Here is a 24,222-nt window from a genome sequence, read left to right as displayed (position 1 = left end):
GGATGAGGCCCACTTGTAGTGTGGAGGATAATCTCCTTCACTCAATGTCTACTGATAAAAATGCTAATAACATCAAAACATGACCTTCACAGGCATATCCAAGCCGGTGTCTGACCAAGCAATTGAGCATCATAGCCTAGTAATATTGATGCATTAAAATGACCCATCATAGATAACATTAACAGCAGATTATGCATTTCAGAATAAAATATTAGTGAATTTAAAGACATAGCCATTGAATTTATTAAGATAAAAGTACAGATTACAAAATAATAAAAAGAATAAACAGCACTTCCCTGTGCAGTGGAACAAGTTCAACAAGCCCAATACAGCTGTAATTGGAGTCCAATTTTCCTCCTTTATTTCCTTTATCTGTTAAAAACATTTGGCATTGTTGACTATTTCCACCTTTCCAAAATACTTCATTTTCTTGGCATCACATTCTGTTGGTTTTCCTTCCATGTGGTTGGTTAATCTTTGTCTCCTCTTCCTTGTTGTTTGCACATCCTGATATGCTTTTAGTCTCTTCTGATGCTACACATTCCTCTGGGTGACCTTCCTCAATACAGTGGCCTCAGTTATTATTTCTTTTTTTCTTTTTCTTTTTTCTTTTTTAAAGATTTTATTTATTTATGTGAGAGGTAGAGTTACAGACAGAGAGAGGGAGAGACAGAGAGAAAGGTCTTCCATCTGCTGGTTCACTCCTCAAATGACAGTAGCAGCTGGACCTGAGCCAATCGGAAGCCAGGAGCTGGGAGCTTCTTCCAGGTCTCCCACACAGGTGCAGGGGCACAAGTACTTGGGTCATCTTCCACTGCTTTCCCAGTTCATAGAAGAGAGCTGGGTTGGAATAGGAGCATCTGGGACTAGAACTGGGGCCCATACAAAACACCAGCACCATAGTGGAGGCTTAGCCCTCTACGCCACAGTGCTGGCCCCCTCAGTTATTTTTGTATTGACTCAAAATGATTTTTCTTCAATCCTGGGCATTTGACTCAAATACTGGATTGCCTGATGCATCTTTCCTTTTGATATTCTTTAGACATTAAAAATACAACAAAATTGTAGTAGAGTTCAACCTTTTGCCATAAATCTCAACATTCACCACTTCTGCATTTTCTTTTTTTTTTTTTTTTGACAGGCAGAGTGGACAGTGAGAAAGAGACAGAGAGAAAGGTCTTCCTTTTGCCGTTGGTTCACCCTCCAATGGCCGCCGCGGTAGGCGCGCTGTGGCCGGCACACCGCGCTGATCTGATGGCAGGAGCCAGGTGCTTCTCCTGGTCTCCCATAGGGTGCAGGGCCCAAGCACTTGGGCCATCCTCCACTTCTACATTTTCTGTTTTGCTGGATGCAACTTCACCTTTCACCAAACCAAGCTATCTGAGTTTCATTTTGGACTTTGACTTCACTTCCCATCAATCACAAATCCCTGCTAGTTCTACCTCCTAAATGAAACTAGAATACATAAGGTATCTTCCAAAAATCTCATGGAAAATGTCCATTATGGAAAAAAAAAACTATGCATGAATTTCAAAATTCTCTTGTGGCAACATCTTTTAATTCCATTTTCCCACAAACTTTTTGAAGTTCCTTATACATGTTCTTTTATCTCCATTGTTGCCAATTTAGGCTACTCAGCTGTCATCTCTCTCCTGGTTTATGGAAAAAATATTCTAAATGGTTCTCTGACTCTAGGTTTCCCAATTTCAATCAATTTTTTATATGATAAAATGAAAATATGATTGATTTATTCTCCTTAAATCCCTTTTGTGGTTCCCACTTAGGTCAGTGTCCAAGCTCCTTGGCAAACATCATTGCAAACATCTCTCCAATGCCCTATTCATCCTTCACTAACCTGATCCTAGCCCATACTCCTAGTTACACCATATAGAACTTAACATACAGTTATCGAATTGAGTTGAAATGTATGGATATACTTCTGGGCCTACCTAGAACAATTTTCAAAATGGTTTATGTCTGTGCATTCCTGTTTGTTTCATCAGATTCTCCAAAGAAGTTTAACAATCACAGAGGCTGATTTTGTGTGAATGGGATCATCCCATATTCCAGCTTACTCCAGTTTATCTATACTTTTAAAAAAAATTTTTTGCATTCTTTTGACTCACAGAGAAGGAGGGGTGATCACAATTAGCTGGAGCCATGGCAAGTTGATGAAGCTCTAATGAGAAAGAAACTCTTCCAATTAAGGCCTTCATTATCTTCCCCAAGGATGATTGCAATAATTTCCTAACTTGTATTCTTCCTGTCTCCTCCATTCTATCTTACAATCTGTTGGCACAACCATTAAAAAAGTACAAGTTTGATCATGTTATTCCCTGCTTAGAACTCTTTAATGGCTCACCTTGATCCTAAGGATGAAGTTCAAATTAGTCTTCTCTCTACCTGAATCACTCCCTGGCCTGGTCTCTGCCTGCTTCTTCATCCAGAGTTCTTTTTTTTTTTTTTTTAACTTTTATTTAATGAATATAAATTTCCAGTGTACAGCTTATGGATTACAATGACTTCCCCCTCCCATAACTTCCCTCCCACCCACAACCCTCCCCTCTCCCGCTCCCTCTCCCCTTCCATTCACATCAAGATTCATTTTCAATTCTCTTTATATACAGAAGATCAATTTAGTATAAAGATTTCAACAGTTTGCACCCACATAGAAACACAAAGTGAAACATACTGTTTGAGTACTAGTTATAGCATTAAATCAAAATGTACAGCACATTAAGGACAGAGATCCCACATGAGGAGCAAGTGCACAGTGGCTCTTGTTGTTGACCCAACAAATTGACACTCTAGTTTATGGCGCCAGTAACCACCCTAGGCTCTTGTCATGAGTTGCCAAGGCTATGGAAGCCTTCCAAGTTTGCCGACTCTGATCATATTTAGACAAGGTCATAAAAGACAGAGTGAGGATAGTAACCAATGATCCTAAGAGTGGCATTTACCAGGTTTGAACAGTTATACAGCATTAAGTGGGGAAGAGGACCATCAGTACACACAGGTTGGGAGTAGAGCCATTGGTGGTAGAGTAGAGGTTATGATTACAAAGGAATGAGGCCCAAGTATGCTAGACAGGGCCTAGAACAAAGGACAGAGTCATTATTAGAGGAGCTAAGAAAGGTGCTGTCTAAGCTACAATTAAGTTTTCTGATTTAGAGGCAAATAGAACCTGATAGAAGGGGCTTGATAATAATCTGGTGGGCTTTAGGCCTTGTAAGTTAAGAGGCCCAGACCTATCTATCTCTTCACATGGGGTATATCCTAAGGGAGGTGTGAACCTCCTAGGGGAAGGCACTCTGTTGACTTACATTACTTGGCTGGCCTGGGAGGAGAGCTGGCCAGGTAAAGGCAGGGGGCATCTCTAACAAGAAATTTACAGTTCTGCCTGCAATGTTGCTGACCCTACTTGACCATACCCTCAGCTGCGGTGGTCACTTTGGAAGTTGGGCTGAGTGAAGGGCTTTTCAGCTTAGAGCCAATAAGATCTGTGGCTCTGACCTGGGCATCCTTCGACTCCAGGGCAGGTCCATTTCCAGTGATCCAACTCTTGGCAGAGCTGCCAGGGCTTTTCACAAGCTGACTTCTGCTGAAGCCCATGCTTACCACATTGAAAGCCACTGCAGTGGACTGGCCTGTTGGGTCTCCTTGAGGGCAGATCACTGTACAGATCAGCCATTAATAGGCCTGCCACCCATTGCTTCTGATGCCTAGCTTTCTTTTCCTCCTGGTTTGTGTTAAAGCAGGCCAGAGGATGCAAGTCAAGGGAGTGCCTGTATCCCATCTCTAATCTTCAGTGGCCTGAACTACAAGTCTATAGTCACAGGCATGTTCTGTAGAAGTTTTTCTAAGGTAGACAATGCCCATGAGGAAAATTATATTCTCACTTTAAAACTTTCTTTCCCTTTGGTCTGAAAGGGAGGTTTTTTTCTACTTACTGTATACTTCGCTGATGGCGAAGTGAATCTAGCTATGAGATTATTATTTAAGTTCTTATTTTGGCTATGCTATTACAGAAAAATGTTAGCCATCTCTTTTATAAGGTCTAAAGATTAAATTGTGCGTCCTACAGATTCCTTCATAATAGAATTAGTTTCCTACCTTGAAGAGAATAGAGAAATGAAAGAATAAGTTGGGCTTAGAATAGAGAAATGAGGGAGCAAGTCCTAGATCGCTTGCTGACAATAGCAATGTTACCTGAATACTTAGCAAACCGTTTCAACCATTAGATTACAACTTAAGAAAACATTTACCAGAAGGTCCAATGCCTTCTATAAATTTTAAGAATCATGTATTTGAAAACACCTCTTAAATATCTAACATGGTGCAGTTTGTTTAGCCAGCAAACCCAAGCACAACCATCCAAAATGTTTTTAGTTTCTTTCTACCAACAAGTTTAAAACATATGATACACAGATTCAGGTCACACGAATTAAAATGTATCTTTGATTGATTTTAGCAGCTTAAATTTATGGACAATCTTATCTATAAGCCATTTAAAATAAAACTCTTAATAAAATTTCCTATGTGGACATACAATATGTACACACATATAACATAGCATAATAGACCAATATAGCAATTCTAATAATAGCTTTTAAAATCTTTAACTCTTTTTGTAGATTGCCAATTGATTTGAATTGCTTTTTGTTTTTAGATTACTTTAACACATTGCTTTAACAGAGCATCAGAGTTTAATTCTATGACAAAGAGAAATTTTGCTTTCTGTGATTTTTTGCTGTGAGGTTTCCTTCCTTTACCTTCTTTCATATTGGTGACCATGTTTCTGTGTTTCTGTGTGTAACACATCTTTAAGCATCTTTTGCAGGGCAGGATGAGTGGCAACAAATTCTTTCAGTTTCTGTTTGCTATGAAAAGTCTTAATTTCACCTTCATTCAGAAATGAGAGCTTTGCAGGATATAATATTCTGGGCTGGCAGTTTTTCTCTCTTAGTACCTGGGCTATATCTCGCCATTCCCTTCTAGCTTGTAGGGTTTCTGATGAGAAGTCTGCTGTGAGTCTAATTGGAGATCCTCTGAGAGTGATCTGACGTTTCTCTCTTGCACCTTTTAGAATCTTTTCTTTATGTTTCACTGTGGTGAGTTTGATTACGATGTGTCGTGGTGAGGATCTCTTTTGGTCATGTTTATTAGGGGTTCTATAAGCTTCCTGTACTAAGATGCCTCTGTCCTTCTCCAAACCTGGGAAATTTTCTGCTAGTATCTCACTGAAAATGCCTTCTAATCCTTTCTTCCTCTCCATGCCTTCAGGAACTCCTAGGACCCGAATATTAGGTTTTTTAATAGTATCCTGTAGATTCCCGACAATATTTTTTAGATTTCTAATTTCTTCTTCTTTTCTTTGGTTTGCCTGTTTCCTTTCCTGTTCTCTGTCTTCTAAGTCTGATATTCTCTCTTCTGCTTTGCCCATTCTGTTTTTAAGGCTCTCTAATGTGTTTGTCATTTGATCTATTGAGTTCTTCATTTCAGTGTGGTTTTTTGTCACTATCACAGTTTCATGTTCTACTAGTTGTTTCATTTCATTTTGATTCCTCCTTAATATTTCATTTTCATGAGAGAGATTTTCTATCTTGTCCATGAAGGATTTCTGTAGTTCAAGAATTTGTTTTTGAGAACTTCTTAATGTTCTTATCAATTTTTTGAAATCCGTATCTTGCATTTCTTCGATCTCATCATCTTCATAATCTTGAATTGGGGTGTCTTTTTCATTTGGGGGCGTCATAGTGTCTTCCTTGTTCTTGTTACCTCGGTTTTTGCATTTGTTGTGTGGCATGTTGGAGATATTTGGTTTCTTCACTGTGGTGTTTTTTCTTGTTACACTATGGCTCTATATTAAGTGGACTGTCTGCTTTCGGTGGAGCCTTAGAGGCTTGAGATAAGTGTGGACTGAGAGCTGGGTTTGGTTCCTCAGGGTTAAGGGTGTGTCAAAGATGACACTCCCAGGTTAGGCGTGGTAAATCTTTCTTTTTTTTTTGCTTCCAAAGGGAAGTAATTCCGCACAGCTGAATGTAATTGGAGGTAGTTAGCAGGTAAATGATATACCCACAGGAGCCAGAGATCGGAAGCTCTTTCCCAAGGACCACACAGGGAATCTCTGCTGCCCTCGTTGTGGGCTCCAATTCTCCTGCAGTCTCCCACTGGATTGCCAAGTTAGATCCTAATCTCCTGTTATTTCACCCCTCCCCCCAGAGTCAGGTTTTTCTGCTAGGCTCAGGGCTGGTGCAGACCTGAGGTCGCCCTGCTTATGACGTATGTCCAAAATGGCGCCTGCTCTTTGTCTTGCTCGCCTTTGAGGGGTGAGCGGAGAGAAACTCGTGTCCGTATCGGTTACTTTTTTTTTTTTTCCCTCTCTCTCTTCTAGTTAGCCTGGTGAACTTTTCCCCACGGAGTTTCAAGCCTCGTTCCCTCTAGTCTCCTCTTTCTGCTTGCCCGCTGGTGTCTCAGGCTATTGAGATTCGGCTCACCTCGCGTTCCAGCGCTGGTGCGTTTAGTCTGCCGCTGGTGTCCCGAACTTGGGCTCCCACGCTCTCCACGCAGGTCCACTGTGAATCACTAGTTCCGGAAGAATTTCCGCTGCTGTTTCTTCCCCTACTCTTCCTTGACCCTGCAGTGTCTCCACTTTTATTAACCTGTGTGTCTTGCTGAACTATCAATGTGCTCCTTCCTCCATCCAGAGTTCTTAAACTCTCTGTATCTTGCTCCAACCATCACCCTCCTCCACTCATGCCATAGCTGTTTGCAATTTCCTTAAAAGACTGGGCTGTTTTTGTGCCTTTGTTATTCCAGTTGTTTGAACCCCTTTTCTTTTATAATTCTGAAATGACCATATAATTCTGTACCTGACCCCTAGGAACTATGTGTGTTTTTGGAAGGCATGACTGACCTGGTGGAAAGGTAAGCATATGGATTCCATTCTCTTTTGGGAGCCAAAGCCCAAATCCTGATCTTTTCTTTGTCAGTGCTTATTCTTTGCCCTCACCCTCTGTTTTTTCATTTTCCATTAAGTGACAACCTCTCAAAAAAGGGGATCTATATGTTCCATTGCCTTATTACTCTTTCTTCCTTAATTCTGCTAGATTTGGCTTTTTTCCCCACAAGAAACTTTTTATTTAAGGAATATGAACTTCATGCATTTCATAAATACAACTTTAGGAACATAGTGATTAGATCTGGCTTTTGTCCTCAGAATTTTACTGAAATTATTAACTAAACATATACATAGCTTACTCCTCACCCTGTTCAATGCCTTTATCTTTGGTATTGGTTTAACATCTCTCCTTTACATTTCTCCCACATCTCAAACTCATCTTGTCTAAAACTATTCTCATACTCTCTCAAAGATTTATTTTATTTATTTGAACATCTGAGTTACAGAGACAGAGAGGGAGAGATATCTTTCATCTGCTGATTCACTCCCCAAATGGTCGCAATCTCCAGGGCTGAGCCAGGCCGAGGCCAGGAGCCAGGAGTTTCATCCAGGTCTCCCTTGAAGGTGTAGGGGCCCAAGGACTTGGGTCATCATGTGCTGCATTCCCAAGCACATTAGCAGGGAGCTGGATCAGAAGTGGACCAGCCAGGACTCCAACTGGCATCCATATGGGATACCTACCCTGCAGGAAATGGCTGAACCTGCTGAGCCATAGCACAGGCACCTCTCATACTCTCTTTCTCTCTCTCTTTTTAAAAAAGATTTATTTATTTATTTGAAAGGCAGAGTTACAGAGAGGCAGAGGCAGTGAGAGAGAGAGAGACAGAGACAGAGAGAGGGAGAGGCAGAGGGAGGGAGGGAAGGAGGGAGGGAGGGAGAGAGAGAGAGAGAGAGAGAGGTCTTCCATCTGCTGTTTCACTCCCCAGATGGCTGCAACAGCAGGAGCTGGGCCTATCTGAAGCCAGGAACCAGGAGCTTCTTCGGATCTTCCATGTGGGTGCAGGGGTCCAAAGACTTGGGCCTTCTACTGTTTTCTCAGGCCATAGCAGAGAGCTGGACAGGAAGTGGAGCAGTCGGGACTTGAACCAGTACACATATGCTGGTGGCGTCTTTACCCATCTTTATGCCACAGTGCTGGCCCATACTCTCTTTATATGAAGTTTCCACCTATATACTTCTTTCTGGCAATTGTAAAACTACTTAGTGAATCCTTAAACCTTGTGGATATTTTCCTTCTCCATATGTGCTGAATTATTAAATTTATTCTTTTATAATCTTTTCTTCCATTTTGCTCCATTTGCATAGTTACTACATTAGTCCACAATTTTATCACTTCATTGATACAACTTTGTAGTAAACTTGTAGCTGTCTCATAGAAATATAATATAAGCCACATATTTGTGTGATATTTAAATTATAAAGCATAAAATTCATAACATTTCATTTATCCCAATAATTTATCATATTAGAAACTCAAAATGTAATTAGCATAAAATGTTTAATGAGATATCTTACCTTTTTTGGTTCTAGTGTTTAAAAGCTAGTTTGTATATTGCACATACAGCACATCACAAGTGAGAGCAATCACATTTCCAGTGCTCAACAGCTATATATAACCAGAGGCTAATGCAGAGGGTAGCACAGAGCCTAGCTTCAACTTTTACTTTTTCAATGGAGTCTTCTTCACATCAACAGGCCAATTATCTTTCAGCCCTATTTTCATCACCAACAAGTATGGAGGAAAAAAGGCTTCATGGTTACCCTAATTGTGGTTCAAAGGAAATAACTGATCCTGAGACTGACTTGATTTAAGGACCTCCATAAATTCCTTTTAAATGATTACCCAGCATTACTCAGGAATTTAAAAACATTCATGGATGATGGAATTAAAAGATATGTTTATTTTGGTGCGATTTTAAAAAAATGTGTGTTAAAGGGGTCTTAAAAAAGTTAATGGAGGGGCTGGCAATGTGGTATAGCAGGTAAAGCTGCTGCCTGTAGTGCTGGCATCCCATATGTGTGCTGGTTCGAGTCCTTGTTGCTCTACTTCCGATTCAGCACTCTGTTATGGCCTGGGAAAGCAGTAGAAGATGACCCAAGTCCTTGGGCCCCTGCACCCACATGGGAAACCCAGAGGAAGCTTCTGAATCCTGGCTTTGGATTGGCCTAGACCCGGCCATTGTGGCCAACTGGGGAGTGAACCAGAGGATGGAAGACCTCTCTCTTTCTCTGCCTCTCCTCTCTCTGTGTAACTCTGACTTTCAAATAAATAAATAAATATTTTTTAAAAAGTCAATAGAAAATACATACCATAAACAAAAAATATGCATGGATTTCAACTTTTTGTGCACCAAAATAAATTTGTTTTAATTTCATTTCCATGAACTTTTTGAAATATGCTCATATTTTCAGCTTACCTAATATTAATTTCAACATGCTCAATATTATTTTTGCTAGATCCCAAAGTATATCAAATGACTGTTCTATGAACATGTCTGCTTTTCTATCTTTATTCCTTAACTTACACAATCCCTATTCCTTTGTGGATTTCCTTTCTTCTTAGCTCTCAACTCCCAGATCAAATTCTTTTTACTTTGTTATACTTTAGAAAAATGACATAAGAATTATTATTTGTTTATTTGAGACAGAGTGCTTCCATCTACCGATTCACTTCCCATTTGCCTGCTATGGCCAGGTCTGGGCAGTTTCGAAATGGGGCTGGGCACTCAATCTGGGTGTCCTAAGTGGGTGGTAGAAACCCAATGACTTGAGCCATTACTACTCTCTCCCATGGTCTTCATTAGTAGGAAGATGGAGGCAGAGCTGCAGCCAAGTGTTGACTCCAGGTCCTCAAATAGGGGTATAGGAATTTTAACTTTTGAGCTAAACTCCTATTTGTCGTTGTACTTTCTTAATAAAATAAGAAAAAATTGATAGCATGGAAAAAGTGGTCTTCATTATACTAAGTGAATTATGTATAGTGTCTCATCTAATTCTCACAAAAATATTGGAAAGATTTTATTACTGTATTTTGTAGATAATGCATTGAATTAGAGAAAGATTAAATTGTCTAGAAGGAAGCCAAGACAGGATTTGACAATTAACTCTTTGACTCCTGCTATTATGTTACAATATCTTTCCAAGAAAATTCTTCCTAGGTGACCAACAGAATCTAGTAAAAATGATTATTGTAGCTCCCTTTTCACTAGTTTTGTAGCCACTAATACAGATGCCTTGTTTAAGATGTTACACGTGGATTATGAGAACTTATCTCAACCAAAATCTCCTAAACTTTGCTAAGATTGGTACAAGAAAGTTCTGTCCTCCCACAGACAGACCTTTCATAACTTTTACAACTTTCATTAATACATTTAGTGAGCAGTTTAGTGCATATTTCATAATTCAATATCATAGAAACATAAAGAAGTAGAAAACTGCATGAAGAAATTGTGTTGCATGATCGAATATCTTTTGCTGTCTCTCTAACTTTCCTCTCTCTGTGATGGGATTCAGCCTATGAGTTACGTGCAGATTAGAACTAAAGTGGTGTAATTCCATCATGAAAATATTTTAGACAAAGCACCTCATTTGCGAAATATGTGGAGAAAATAAGAAGTACATCTGGTTTAGTGTAAGATAAACAACAGAAATCATTTAGTACCTGAATAAAATATTCCCATAAATGAATCTTTAAAATTTGTATTATTTATTACCTATCCTTTTTATGACATACAAGTTCGTAAGGTATTCTTTTTTTTTTTTTAAAGATTTATTTTATTTATTTGAAAGAGTTGCAGAGAGAGGTAGAGACACAGAGAGGTCTTCCATCTGCTGGTTCACTCCACAGATGACTGCAATGGCTAGAGCTGAGTCCATCTGTAACCAGGAGCCAGGAGTCTCCTCCAGGTCTCCCATGTGAAGGGGCCCAAGCACTTGGGCTATCCTCTGCTGCTTTCCCAGGAGCATTAGCATAGAACTGGATCAGAAGTGGAGCAGCCAGGTCTTGAACTGGCACCGTATGAGATGCTGGCATTGCAGGCCACGGCTTAAACCCACTGAGCCACAGCGCTGGCCCCTTAAGGTATTCTTATTTGTAACCAGATTGGAGGGGCAAGTGTTGGGTGCAGTGATTAAGCTGCCCCTTGGAACACCCATATCCCATATTGGAGTGTCTGGATTCGATTCCTGTCTTCTCTCTTCATGTCTACTTCCTGCTAATGCAAATCATGGGAGGCAACTCAAGTAATTGGGTCCCTGCCACCTATGTGGAAGATATGGGCTAAATTTCTAGCTCTTGGCTTTGATCTGGTCTAGCTCTGGCTTTTGTTGGTATTTGGGGAGTGAAAAAATAGATGGAAATCTCTGTTTCTGTCTGTCTGTCTCTGTGTCTCTGCTTTCCAAGTGAAATGAAAACAAATAAAACTTTTAAAAAATTAGAAAATTAACAGATAGTAGTCTCAAAATAATGACATGGAAAATTCCTTTACACGGAATGGAAATCCATTATCAAGCTTTAGCATCTACCCACCTATTTTTTTTTTTCCATGTATGCATTCGTTGAAGGAGAATATGGCCTTCCACGCATATTTTCTGAACAAATCTTAGTCCTGGGCAGGTCATTCATCTAAAGCGTTTCTTGAATTTAATTGCTGATATTCATTCCCCATGGAACTGAAACATCTCCTTTATTCTGCCATCCTAGGTCTTAGATCATTTGATTTTGCTTATCTCTTGCGTCAGATCATTCTCCAGTTTTCTTTGTTCTGAAGAGTGTGGTGCTCATAGTACCGGACACATTGGAATAATGACCTTATTTCACACAGAGTACTATCCTTAATTGCTAATAGCTACATGTTGTTTTTTCATATTTTATTTATTACCACAGCAGCCAAATTCTTGCCTTGATAGTGACCAAGACTTTTTCATTGATCTTTTCCCAACTTTAGTTATTATGATTTTTTTGGGTAAAACCTAATTTTTATAGTGTTATTACAATTTTTCTTCATTAAGAAGGTTAACATGTTTGAAAATCCCTTGTTCCAAAATATTTAGTTTCTGCTACCCTAAATCGTTGCTTTATTTAGTAAATTCAAGGGAGGGTTGAGTCCTTTTATTTTGTGTATTAATTTCTTCCAACTTTTGTTCCAAGAGCCCAGACTCCATTCAGATTTCCAATATGGGTGGCAGGGGCTCAAGTACTTGAGCCATTTTCTACTACTTTCCCAGGCTTGTTAGCAGGAAGCTGGTTTGGTAGTGGAGCAACCGGGACTTGAACAGGTGCTCTGATATGGGATGCTGGCATTGCAGGCAGTGGCTTAACCCACTCCCACTCTGTCACAATGCTGATCCCTGCACAAACCTTTTTTTTCCCTTAAGATTCATTTTATTTATTTTAAAGAGTTACAGAATGAGAGAGAGAGAGAGAGAGAGAGAGAGAGAGAGAGAGAGAGGTCTTCCATCAGCTGCTTCACTCCCCAGATGGCCGCAATGGCTGGAGCAGCACCGATCTGAAGCCAGGAGCCAGGAGCTTCCTCCGGGTCTCCCACGTGGGTGCAGGGGCCCAAGGACTTGGGGCCGTCTTCTACTACTTTCCCAGGCCATAGCAGAGAGCTGCATCAGAAGAGGAGCAGCTGGGTCTTGAACCAGTGCCCATACGGGATGCCGGCGCCTCAGGCCAGGGCCTTAACCCTCTGCACCACAGAGCAGCACCCTCCACAAACTTTTTATATGTCAGGTCAGTGGAGAATATGCCATTAACTATGTGTGCAGAGTGGTATAGCTGCATTAAGATTAGTTTAATTTTTCTCATTAAAATCTCATACAAAGGTCCTTGGGAATATAAATGACTATTTATAAATGATTTGAGATTTACAAAAAAAAAATAGAAATTTGGGAAAGGGTGATGCCATTTTGTAAATTAGGAAATGCCCCTGCTTACTTGTTTCACAGTGCTCCTGAAATTCTTTGAAAGAGGGCAGCTATGAAATTGAATGGGTTCATCATGCTAATCTCAGAAGAAACCTGCATATATGCCTCATGAACCTTTATGAAGAATCTTTCTTGGCAGAAGAGTGTTAAGAAGTACAGATACTCCTCAGTTTATGATGAGGTTGAAAATGGTGTAAGTCAAAAATGCGCTCAATACACCTGGTCCACTGAGCATTCTCGTTCAGCAGCACAGCACACTGTAGAGAATTGGTTGTTTCACCTCATAACCAAGAGACTGACTGGGAGCTGTGGCTCTCTGCACTGTCCAACACCATGGGAGAGAATAGCCTACCATATACCACACCCCCAGGCGCAGATCAAAATTCAAAGTACAGAATCTATCAACAGGCTAATCCTCCGCCTAGCGGCGCTGGCACACCGGGTTCTAGTCCCGGTCGGGGCACCGGATCCTGTCCCGTTGCCCCTCTTCCAAGCCAGCTCTCTATTGTGGCCCAGGAGTGCAGTAGAGGATGGCCCAGTCCTTGGGCCCTGCACCCCATGGGAGACCAGGATAAGCACCTGGTTCCTGCCTTCGGATCAGCGCGGTGCGCCAGCCGCAGTGGCCATTGGAGGGTGAACCAACGGCAAAGGAAGACCTTTCTCTCTGTCTCTCACTATACACTCTGCCTGTCCAAAAAAAAAAAAGTACAGAATCTACTGCAGACATGATCTTTCTATACTGCAAAGTTGAAAAGCCGTAAGTCAAGCCGTCATAAATCCAGGCCTATCTGTAGATGAGAAGAGTCAAGAGAACGCAGGCAGTCTTTTCTACTAACCATCGTAGGAAACATCCCTTAATGGCTTGAGTAACTATTTCCATTATTCCACTTTTCATGGCAAAATTGTAATGTTAATTACACCTGAAGTGGGCAGCAAATCCCAGCTAATTTTCCTCATTCCAACTGGACTCCACTTTTCAAAAAAGCATGAGGTTTCTACAGATTATTTAGCAGAGCTTTGTATGCATGCTTGTCAAAGATCTGAGTTTTATACATCAAGTCTTAGTGGGAAAAATTGTTCAATAACATCTCTTAAGCTTCTGTTTCTAAGACATATTGGATTGCTGTGACTTTTTAACTAACTTGATTTCACTTAATTTAAGCCATATCAAATGCACATTTTTTACTTTACACAGATTTATCACCAGTGTCTTACTGTTTATGGAAACATGGAGAGAGAACCTTAAAAGCCTGGTTTTATATGAAACTAAACAAAATCTTACTTGGTAATCATGAAATTTATTATCATTGTAATTGAATTGCTTGGGAATATATCATTGGTTTGTACTTGTCAGCCTAACCTCTGAAGAACAATTAGGCTCTGATGATATCTCTGCCTATCTTACAAAAAAAATTCTTCTTGTCTAGTCTCAGTCAACTTGTGCTTCTACAACAAAATACTAGAGGCTGGGTAATTTGCGTAGAACAGAAAGTAATTTTTTTATAGTTCTGGAGACTGAGAAGTCCAAGATCACAGTTCTGGCATTCGATGTTTGGTGAGGGCCTTCTCGTTGCGTCCTCACATGGCAGAGTGGCTGGAAGAGCAGAGGAAATAAAGAGAATGCTGTGTCCTCACCACAGAGCAGAAGAGTAAAAAGGGCCTAAGCTGGTAATCAGCCTACCAGGGCTGAGTCCTCATGACATAACATAATCACTTCCCAGTTTTGATACCACCACCATGGGACATAATCACTTCCCAGTTTTAATACCACCACCATGGGACATAATCACTTCTCATGTTTTGATACCACCACCATGGGAATTATGTTTCTTTCTCTTTTCAAAAATTATTTATTTATTTGAAAGTAGGGGAGGGAGGCAGAGAGCGGAGAGGGAGACTGAGAGAGAGATGTCAATCCTCCATCTATTGGTTCACTCAAATGGCCACAACAACATCCAGGAGCTTCTAACTCAATCCAGGTTTCCCATGATGGTGACAGGGACCCAACTACTTGAGTCATCACCTGCTGCTTCCCAAGGTGTGTACTGGCAGGAAGCTGGATCATAATCTGAGACAGGACCTGAGCCCAGGCATTCTGATATGGAATGCAGGCATCCCAAGCGATGGCTCCACAACTATGCCAAATGCCCATCCTGAAATTGTTTCAACCTATGAATTTTGGGGACATTCGGACCATAGCAGCTAGAAAAACCCAATTTCTGAATTATTCTTTGCCTGAACTGAAGTAATAAACTATTGAGATGTACAAAGTGAACAGCAAAGAAACTGTCAGATGAATCTTGATTTGCTACTGTCAGAATTTGGTGTGCCTTATTCGTCATGTTTCTGCTAATAATGAAAACAAGTTATTATCAAAATATCTAAACATGTTTTGAAATACAGACTTTATAAGGTAACTAAGTCTAAGACTTATATTTCATTGTATTTTGTGTATTTGATTTCTAATGGACAATTTAAAACAATTAACTTAAAAATCAATTTTTTTGAAAGTAGCAGCTAAGAATAATAAATTCTGTCAAAGATTGACAAACACTAGGAAAGCTCAATAAATATTAATTTATTATGATAAATGATAAACTTTTATCTAATTACACATAATTCTATGAAGCTATCCTGCTAAGACTTTGATGAAAGGATTTTATTTTTGAAATAAGCTTTAACCATGAGAAGGATTAGGACATGTAATGGTGCTGAAATCCCCTATATTTAATCAAATTTAAGAGGCTATTGATTCTATGATTTCCTTTTGATTTACAAACCTGTAAGTAGAAGAAAACATTGTCAATAAACCATGTGACAATGGGTCAGAGAGTACATCTCAATTTCAAGTTGTTAAAACATGATAAAATGCCATTATAAAACTGATGAAATGCAGTATTTTATGCAATCTCACATTATGTACACTTTGAGATTTGGTCCACTAAAATATTTTAATTTGTTCTAAGCCTTTATTTATTTATTTATTTATTTATTTATTTTTGGACAGGCAGAGTGGATAGTGAGAGACAGAGAGAAAGGTCCTCCTTTTTGCCGTTGGTTCACCTCCAATGGCCGCCGCGGCCAGCGCATCTCACTGATCCGAAGCCAGGAGCCAGGTGCTTTTCCTGGTCTCCCATGCAGGTGCAGGGCCCAAGGACCTAGGCCATCCTCCACTGCCTTCCCGGGCCATAGCAGAGAGCTGGCCTGGAAGAGGGGCAACCGGGATAGAATCCGGCACCCCGACCGGGACTAGAACCCGGTGTGCCGGCGCCGCAAGGCGGAGGATTAGCCTGTTAAGCCACGGCGCCGGCCTCTAAGCCTTTATTTAATAAAAAATGAATACATGGTAGAATAAAAAATATTTAGTTTTTTAAAACTAAATTTTTATTTCCTTGATGAGTTTAAGGTGAGGGAGATCATAAATATCTTGAGTGGTTAATTAAATAATTTGGAAAAAGCATAGAAAATTTAGATACTGTATCCAATTTTTTTTTAAGTAATGAAACCCCTGAGACAGCTTAAGTTTGTACAGGAAAAGGTTTATTTTGGTTTATGGTTTTGGAGGTTCATAGGACAAGATCAGTGGGACCTAATGGCAAGTGACTAACTCTGGTAATGGCAGTCCTGGAGGTAGAGACCCAAGGTGGTGCCAAGTATCACGTGAGAAGAGACAGGGAGCCTTTGCGTCCATCCGTGTCAACATTGCTTTTTACAAAGCCAACTGGTTTTAAGCATGGGAGCTTGGAGCTCTACCTTAACAACCCAGTCAATCACTTCCTAAAGACCCCACCTCCAAACACCATAGTTGGATTAAGTTTCCAACTTCTTAGTATCATTAACATAAGACTTTGGGGACCAAACTCTTCCATTCAGGTGGACAAATATTCAAACTGTAGCATTAGGTATCAAGTTGAGTTAATACTCTGCTGCTCATATATTCTTTTTTTTCTCTTCTACTGGGGATTGATGTAGAGATTTCAGCAAGAAAAAAAATGCTAAGGGAGTAAACCTTAAAAAAGGAGATGGCACCATTCTTTCTTATGGGACCAATCAAACATATATCCTACATGGTATATATCGATTGTGGACAAAATAATAGAAGACAATAAATGAAATAAAAACCTAAAAATATTATTTTTCCTGCTTTTCTATAGAGCTTCAGATGGATTGTCATGCTAACTCCCTAAAAGCAGGTTGTGAAGTAGATAACCTGGAGCAATTCACTTAAGATATTTGAACTTAGTTTTAGCATCTCCAAAATGCATACCATATCTGCTCTATAGAATTCTTGTGAGGATTAAATGAAACATTTTTGCATTTATCAGAGTGTCTGACCCATACCGTGATGTCTGTTATATATATCTAATAATAGTCATTGATAATGTCAAATAGTAGATGGAAATTTGAGAGCATTTTATTTGTCTCGGTCATGTAGCTGTTCAGTAATAGAGTTGGGCTAGTATTTAAAGCCCCCTGACTCCTGTTGTTACCTCCCTGGAATTTTTGAGCAATCACACTTCATTTACACGATCCATTGATACATTTTTGAAATTTCAAATGCTTCATTTTGGAGATGAGTTGTGTTATTATGAAAAGCATAGGTTTCAGAGTCATACAAACCTGGCTTTAAATCCAAGTTCTGACAGCTAGTGTTTTATGACTATGGAAATGTTTCTTAGTATCTCATTTTTCACATTTGTGAAAGAACCTCTGGTTGCTCATCTGAGAATGAGAGAAAAGAATCTATCTTAAGGTTGCTGAATATACAAACATGCATATAAACATGGATACAGGCATAGATACTTATATAGAGTGTCTAGCAGAGTGAATGTTTGACATAGAAGCTGTTCAATAAGTGACATTTAATGGTATTATATCTAAGGTGGTATTTTCATTAAATAATATTTTTCATTTTTAAAAATAATAAAATTAATACCATTCTAATCCTAATGATAATTTAAACACTTGCATTTAGAGCAGATTTGGGCGAGGCATTGAATACTTTATTTTCACAATACATAATGATTGACAAAGTGTAGGAGTTCAGGCTTTTGAAATCAGCAGTTTCACATGCATGAGCATCTAAGAGTTTTCTGAACCTATCAGAAATTACTTGAAACTCAGATTTATGCCTAGATACCAGTGTGCTAACATTGCATCACTGAAGAACAGTACTTTTTGGAAAAATTAGATAATATTCAAAGGAAGGCTGTTAATACACGTTAAGCACATTTCTTTTCAAGTATTTCCTTTTATTTTTAAAAATGATTTATTTATTTATTTGAAAGGCAGAGTAACAGAGAGGCAGAGGCAGAGGCAGAGGCAGAGAGAGAGAGAGAGAGAGAGAGAGAGATGAGAGAGATAAGCTGGGTCGATCCAAAGCCGGAGCCAGGAACTTCTTCTGGGTCTCCTTTGTGGGTACAGGGGCCCAAGGAATTTGGTCATCTTCCACTGCTTTCCCAGGTGCATTAGCAGGGAGCTGGATCAGAAGTGGAGCAGCTGGGATTTGAACTGGCACCCACATGGGATGCCAACACTGCAGGCGGTGGTTTTACTGGCTATACCACAGTGCCAACCTCCAAGTATTTCTTTCTTTACGTACTTTCTTAAGGGTATTTGTTCTGGAGAGCTTTTGTGACTGAGTGGGCTGGCTCCAACAGGACTCTGCAGTGGAGAGTTGCACATAGAAGGTTCGTTGGTGAGTGCTCTTGGGAAATAGTCATGTAAGGATGTGAGAGAAGGCAGGATCAGGCAGGAAAAGCTTACTTGCAACGTGGTTGTACCTGAGGTCTGATTGGATCCAGTGAGGCTGATGCTGGGCTGTACTTGGACTGGATCAGCCCCTCAGGGTTGTTGCAGGGTAATGCAAGGCACCTGGGCTTTCTACATCAAGGTCATTTGTGTGAGGCAGTTATAGGTGGCCAAAGGCTGTGTCAGCAGATGACATTCTTAGCTGACCCTGGGGAGGCACCTGGTGGGATCTCATCTTGGGAGGGGTAGGGTGGATGTGACACTGGAGAGACATCTGGGTGGACCTGATCCTGGGGAGGTTGAATGGACCTGACTCTGGGGAGGCACTTGGGTGGTCCTGACCCTGGGGAGGTGTCTGGGTGGATGTGACCCTGGGAAGACCTGGGCAGACTACCACAAAATTTTTTTTTCCAACTGTTGCTTGTTTCCTAGCTGAAACAACACTTTTCAGTTGTATCTTCCAACCTTGTTCCTGAGTTCACAACCATGTTCTTACAAAGAGAAAACTGTGAATTTGAGGGGTAGAAATGTGGTTGTGGAAGAGATGAGGACAACAAAGGAGTTAGTCACACTCATAAGAGGTGTGTATTTTACACAAGCATATTTAATGGTTAAATATGGAGGGCCATTCCAAAGGGAGTGGAAAATGGTAAGTCAATTCATTTCCAGACGTACTGTTTCCCTACCAGACACAGAGCTTGTTTAGATGTGCTCACCCAGAGCCAGTGGGTTGTGTGGAGCTGTGGGCTTCACCCTTTGACCTGTCTCACACATAATAGGTATGATGAGGCAGGTTTTTCCACATAGGGTTTGATGATTTGCATACATTTTTAGAACTACAGGGCCACCGAAAAACAGCATATGAATGATTTTCTCAAATTTTTCAATCTTCTCCATTTTCTTTATTAATTAATCAAAATGCCCTCAAAACTTGAAATCTAAACATCCTTTCTTTTGGATCTTTCTCTCATTGCCCATCCATTCATGGCCAGATCAAGAACAAATGATCTCTTTTACTCACTTTAGAGTAAGTTTTGTCTTTGGACAAACGTCAAGTATACGCCTATCATATGCAACTAAGCAAGTGTGCTGCTCAATGGTGGTGAGCCCCAGGCTGTCTTCCAGAAGCTTAATAGCTACAAGAGGTTTCACAAGCCTCTATTCCAAGGCCTCTGACTTTCCATCATCTACAGTTTATTAATGTCCTTTATAGAACAAATTCTTGTTCACTTACTTTTGCCTTCACTGGATCCTAACAGAATTCACATTCCTGCATTGAAAGGAAGCTGGAGTCAGGAACCAGATCCAGGAATAGAACCCAGGCTCTCTGAAGTGGGACATGGTGTCTTAAATGTTAAACCCATGCTCTCTTTTAAATGCATGTTTTTCAAGAAGTTATTGATTTGACAGAGGCAGAGGGAGGTGGGAAGGGGGAGAGAGAGATTTGGCTTTTTAACTTCAAATGCTTTCCCCTTTGTTTCAATAATAATTATATATATATTTTTTCTTTATAAAATTAAGTAAAAGAAAAAATTTAAAAAGACCTGTAATCCCATCTGTAATTTTTATTTATTTTCTTTCTTTTTTTAAAAAAATATTTATTTTATTTATTTGAAAGGCAGAATTACAAAGAGGCAGAGGCGGAGAATGGAAGAGAGAGAGAGAGAGAGGTCTTCCATCTGCTGGTTCACTCCCCAGATGGCCACAATAGCCAAAGCTGTGCCAGCCCAAAGTCAGGAGCCAGGAGCTTCTTCTGGGTCTCCCACACAGGTGCAGGGGCCCAAGCACTTGGGCCATCTTCCACTGCTTTTCAGGCTATAGCAGAGAGCTGGATCAGAAGTGGAGCAGCTAGAACTCCAACCAGCGCCCATATGGGATGCCAGCCCTGTAATTTAGTTTCAAAGCAAATTGTTCATGCATTCAAAATAATCAGATGGAGGCCAGCGCTCTGGTATAGTAGGTAAAGCCTCTGCTTGCAGCACTGGCATCCCATATTTGCATGGGTTCTAATACTGGCTGCTCCATTTCTAATCCAGTTCCCTGCTAAGGGCCTGGGAAAGCAATAGATGTCCCAAGTACTTGGGCCCCTGTACCTAGGTGGGAGACCTGGAAGAAGCTTCTGGCTCCTGGCTTTTGATGGGCCCAGCCCAGCTTTGGCCTTTGTGACCATTTGGGGAGTGAATCCCCAAAGGAAGATCTTCTCTCTCTGTATCTCCCTCTCTCTCTCTGTAACTCTGCATTTCAAATAAAGAAATCAATCTTTAAAAAAAAAAAAACCTAGATGATTGTAAAGTAGCTTTTCTACTAGATGGTGTTTAATGTTGTAGCAGAAAATCTGAGTCAATCAATGAAGAAAAGTTAATGATTGTGTCACCAGAAAGCCCAGCAACGGGACGGGCCACATGGGGTTCAGATTTCTCATCTGTAAAAAGGTGGTAACCTTATTAGTTTTCTGTGGCTGCTGTTGCAAATTACCGCAGACAGGGGATCCTAAAACAATAGTTTTTCTTTCACAACACTGTAGGCCAGAAGTCTGATATCAGCATCCCTGGCTGAACTGGAGGCTCTGAGAGGATCTGGTTCTTGCCTCCTCCTGCCTCTGTTGGCCACCACATGCTTCAGTCTCTGCTACTGTCTTCACATCACCTTCTCTTCTGTGTTTGTCTTTTGTTCTTCTCTGTGGGTTAAACATTCCTGCACCTCATTCTGAGAAAGACACATATCTCTGCATATTGAGTCCATCTTGACAATCCAGAACACCTCCCCCCACCTCTGACTTTATTTAATCACATCCGCAAAGACCTGACATTTACAAGTTCTGGGAATTAGGACCCAATACGATGGACATTATCCTGCTTATCTTAATAACTCGTTACTAAAAGGAGGAGTGAGTTAATGCATACAAAGTGTTTAGAAACATGCAAGTACACAGGGGCTGTGTTTATTATCATGGTTGCCATAACATCCACTTCCTGGCTTCTTATCCCTGGTGTAGGCCGATCCTCGCTCTCCTGGGGGCAGCCCAGCAGCATAGATACAATAGAAATCTGCAAGCATTCATTCTATTTGGTAGCCTACGTGTAAATGTTGTACAAGCATTTAAGATACTTCTCCACAAAACTTAGGACTTTGTGCTTTACTGTTCTATTTTTAGTCACTTAATGCTTATGAATATTGGATATTGACTATTATAGGATTAAGGTCTGATATTTACCTGTGCTTGTATCAAAATTGATTTTGTGTTTATTCAATTGATTTGAAGTGTATTTAATTTCTAATGCCATATTATTAATTTAGGCAAGTCCTATACTTTGACAGAAAGCAAACTGGTAGCTATTTTGGACAATTCTACAGAACATGTTGATAATGAATGTAGGTTATTACATGAGATGTATTATTAATTTATTCAGTTTTTAGTAGTGGTACATATTTTAGTTCTATCTATAATGATTAAATACGGAAGTAACTTTCAGTGTTTATGATGTAATACTTAGCTTTATCCACTTGGTGGCTACCATGATTAAACTTCTGATCAATTTTATTTTAGAACATCATTTATTTCAAAATAAGATTAAATTATTAGAACTATATTAAAATTCTTTATTATTTATCCCTGCTAATATTTTTCTGAATATATTATGAATATTGGTATTAAGGAGCTCATATCACATTTTTGGAAACAGATTTCAGAAAATTTTCTTGAAATTTGTCTTAAGAAATACATGAAAATAATACCTAAGTAACTCTACAAATTGTGACAGAGTATCCATTTCCATGTTTACTTTTATTCTCTATTTTATTTTTATTTAATTAATTTTTTTATTTGAGAGGCTGAGAAGCTGAAGGGGAGAGAGAATTGAGCAGGAGGGACAGAGAGGGCTCTTCAGTTCCCAAATGCTCACAATGGCGGGGACTGGACCAGTCGGAAGCTGGAAGCTAGGATCTCAATCCAGAAGTCCCACATGTGTGACAGGAACACAACCACTGAGCGTCACCACTGCTGCCCACGGTCTGCAGCAGCAGAAAGCTGGGGTCAGGAGCTGGAGCTGGGGATCGAACCCAGATACTGCAGTAAACACCACTCCTTGTTGACTTTTAATATGTACATATTTACATGGGAGCTAGAAATATTTGTTATAGAAATAAAATTTAAAGGAAAAACATTGTATTACCCTGATGTAAATTCAACTCTTAGTTTTTATTAAAATAATTAATCAGGGAGTAGGGGGCACTAGGCTGAAATGACTATAGTATTCTATGTTCCTAGGTAAGCAAACCAAACCCAAACTCAGGTGGGAACCCTTTGCTAATTAGAATTGGCAACTAACCTCTAACTAGGGACTTTAAGCCTACTTCCCTTTTAAAAAATTGGTATTTATTTTTAAAATTTAAAAATTTTAAGATTTATTTACATTTTTAAAATTTATTTATTTATTTGAAAAGCAGAGTTACAGAGAGAGAGAGAGAGAGAGAGAGAGAGAGAGACCTTCCATATGCTAGTTCACTCCTCAGATGGTCACAGTGGGGAGAGAGAGAGAGAGAGAGAGAGATTGAGAGAAAGAGAGAGAAAGAGACCAACCTTCCATATGCTAGTTCACTCCTCAGATGGCCACAATGGCTAGGGCTGGGCCAGGTCAAAGTCAGGAGCCTGGAACTCTATCTGGGTTTCCTACATTTGTGTCAGGGGCCTAAGTACTTTGGGCATCTTCTGCGTTCTCAGTTGTATTAGCAGGGATCTGGATGGGAAGTGGAGCAGCTGGGACTTGAATAGGCGCCAATATGGGCTGCTGGCATTGCAGGTGGTTGCTTAACCAGCTGCACCATAATATCAGTCTCAAGACTACTTCACTTTAAGCAATTAACAACTTTCTTTGTCTTGTTTCCACAAACACCCGTAAAAGGCACCCTCCCTTCAGCACCCCTTTGGTGGTTGGTGCTTCCTAATTCACTGTCTGTTCCAATAAATCTTAAAATTTTAATATGCCTATGTTTATCATTGAAGACTCTGAAAAATGTTAAAAATATTGTAAACATTTTATATGTTATCATTAGGTGAATGTCAATATGTGGCATATTTTTCTGCTTTTGTGTATTTTTTCCATAGTCGCATATTGCTCTATGTTAAAAACATTTATTGCTAAGCTTAAAACACTATTTTGCTAGGAATACAAACTGTGAGTTTTATAAAGACATAAGATTTACCTTTCTCTGTAATAACATTTATTTTTAATCCAAAATACATGCAAGTTATTAACTATTGCAATTTTATGAAAATAATTAAGACAAAAATGTTAAGTCTTGCCTTTAGTGAACTCTAACTAAGAGTGATACATAGTTTTATACAAGTAAAGCTTATTTTTAAAAAAATGAGCTGGAAAATTTTGTGTCTTTACTCAACATTTTCCATTAAATATTTAATAACTTTAGTAAGTTTATAAAAATTTATTAATCTTGGAGTACTCAAACACTGCCTGAGACAGAAGTAGCAGCTGTGATTTAAAATTTCACAAATCTAAACTCGGAGTCTGTGGAATCCACTTTTTATTTTCTGTTTTGTAACAAAAAGAGCAGCACACATGTTT

The sequence above is a fragment of the Lepus europaeus genome, chromosome 15 (genome assembly GCF_033115175.1).
Source record: "Lepus europaeus isolate LE1 chromosome 15, mLepTim1.pri, whole genome shotgun sequence".
NCBI classification, from domain to species: Eukaryota; Metazoa; Chordata; class Mammalia; order Lagomorpha; family Leporidae; genus Lepus; species Lepus europaeus.
Note: the sequence above shows the minus strand (reverse complement) of the source record.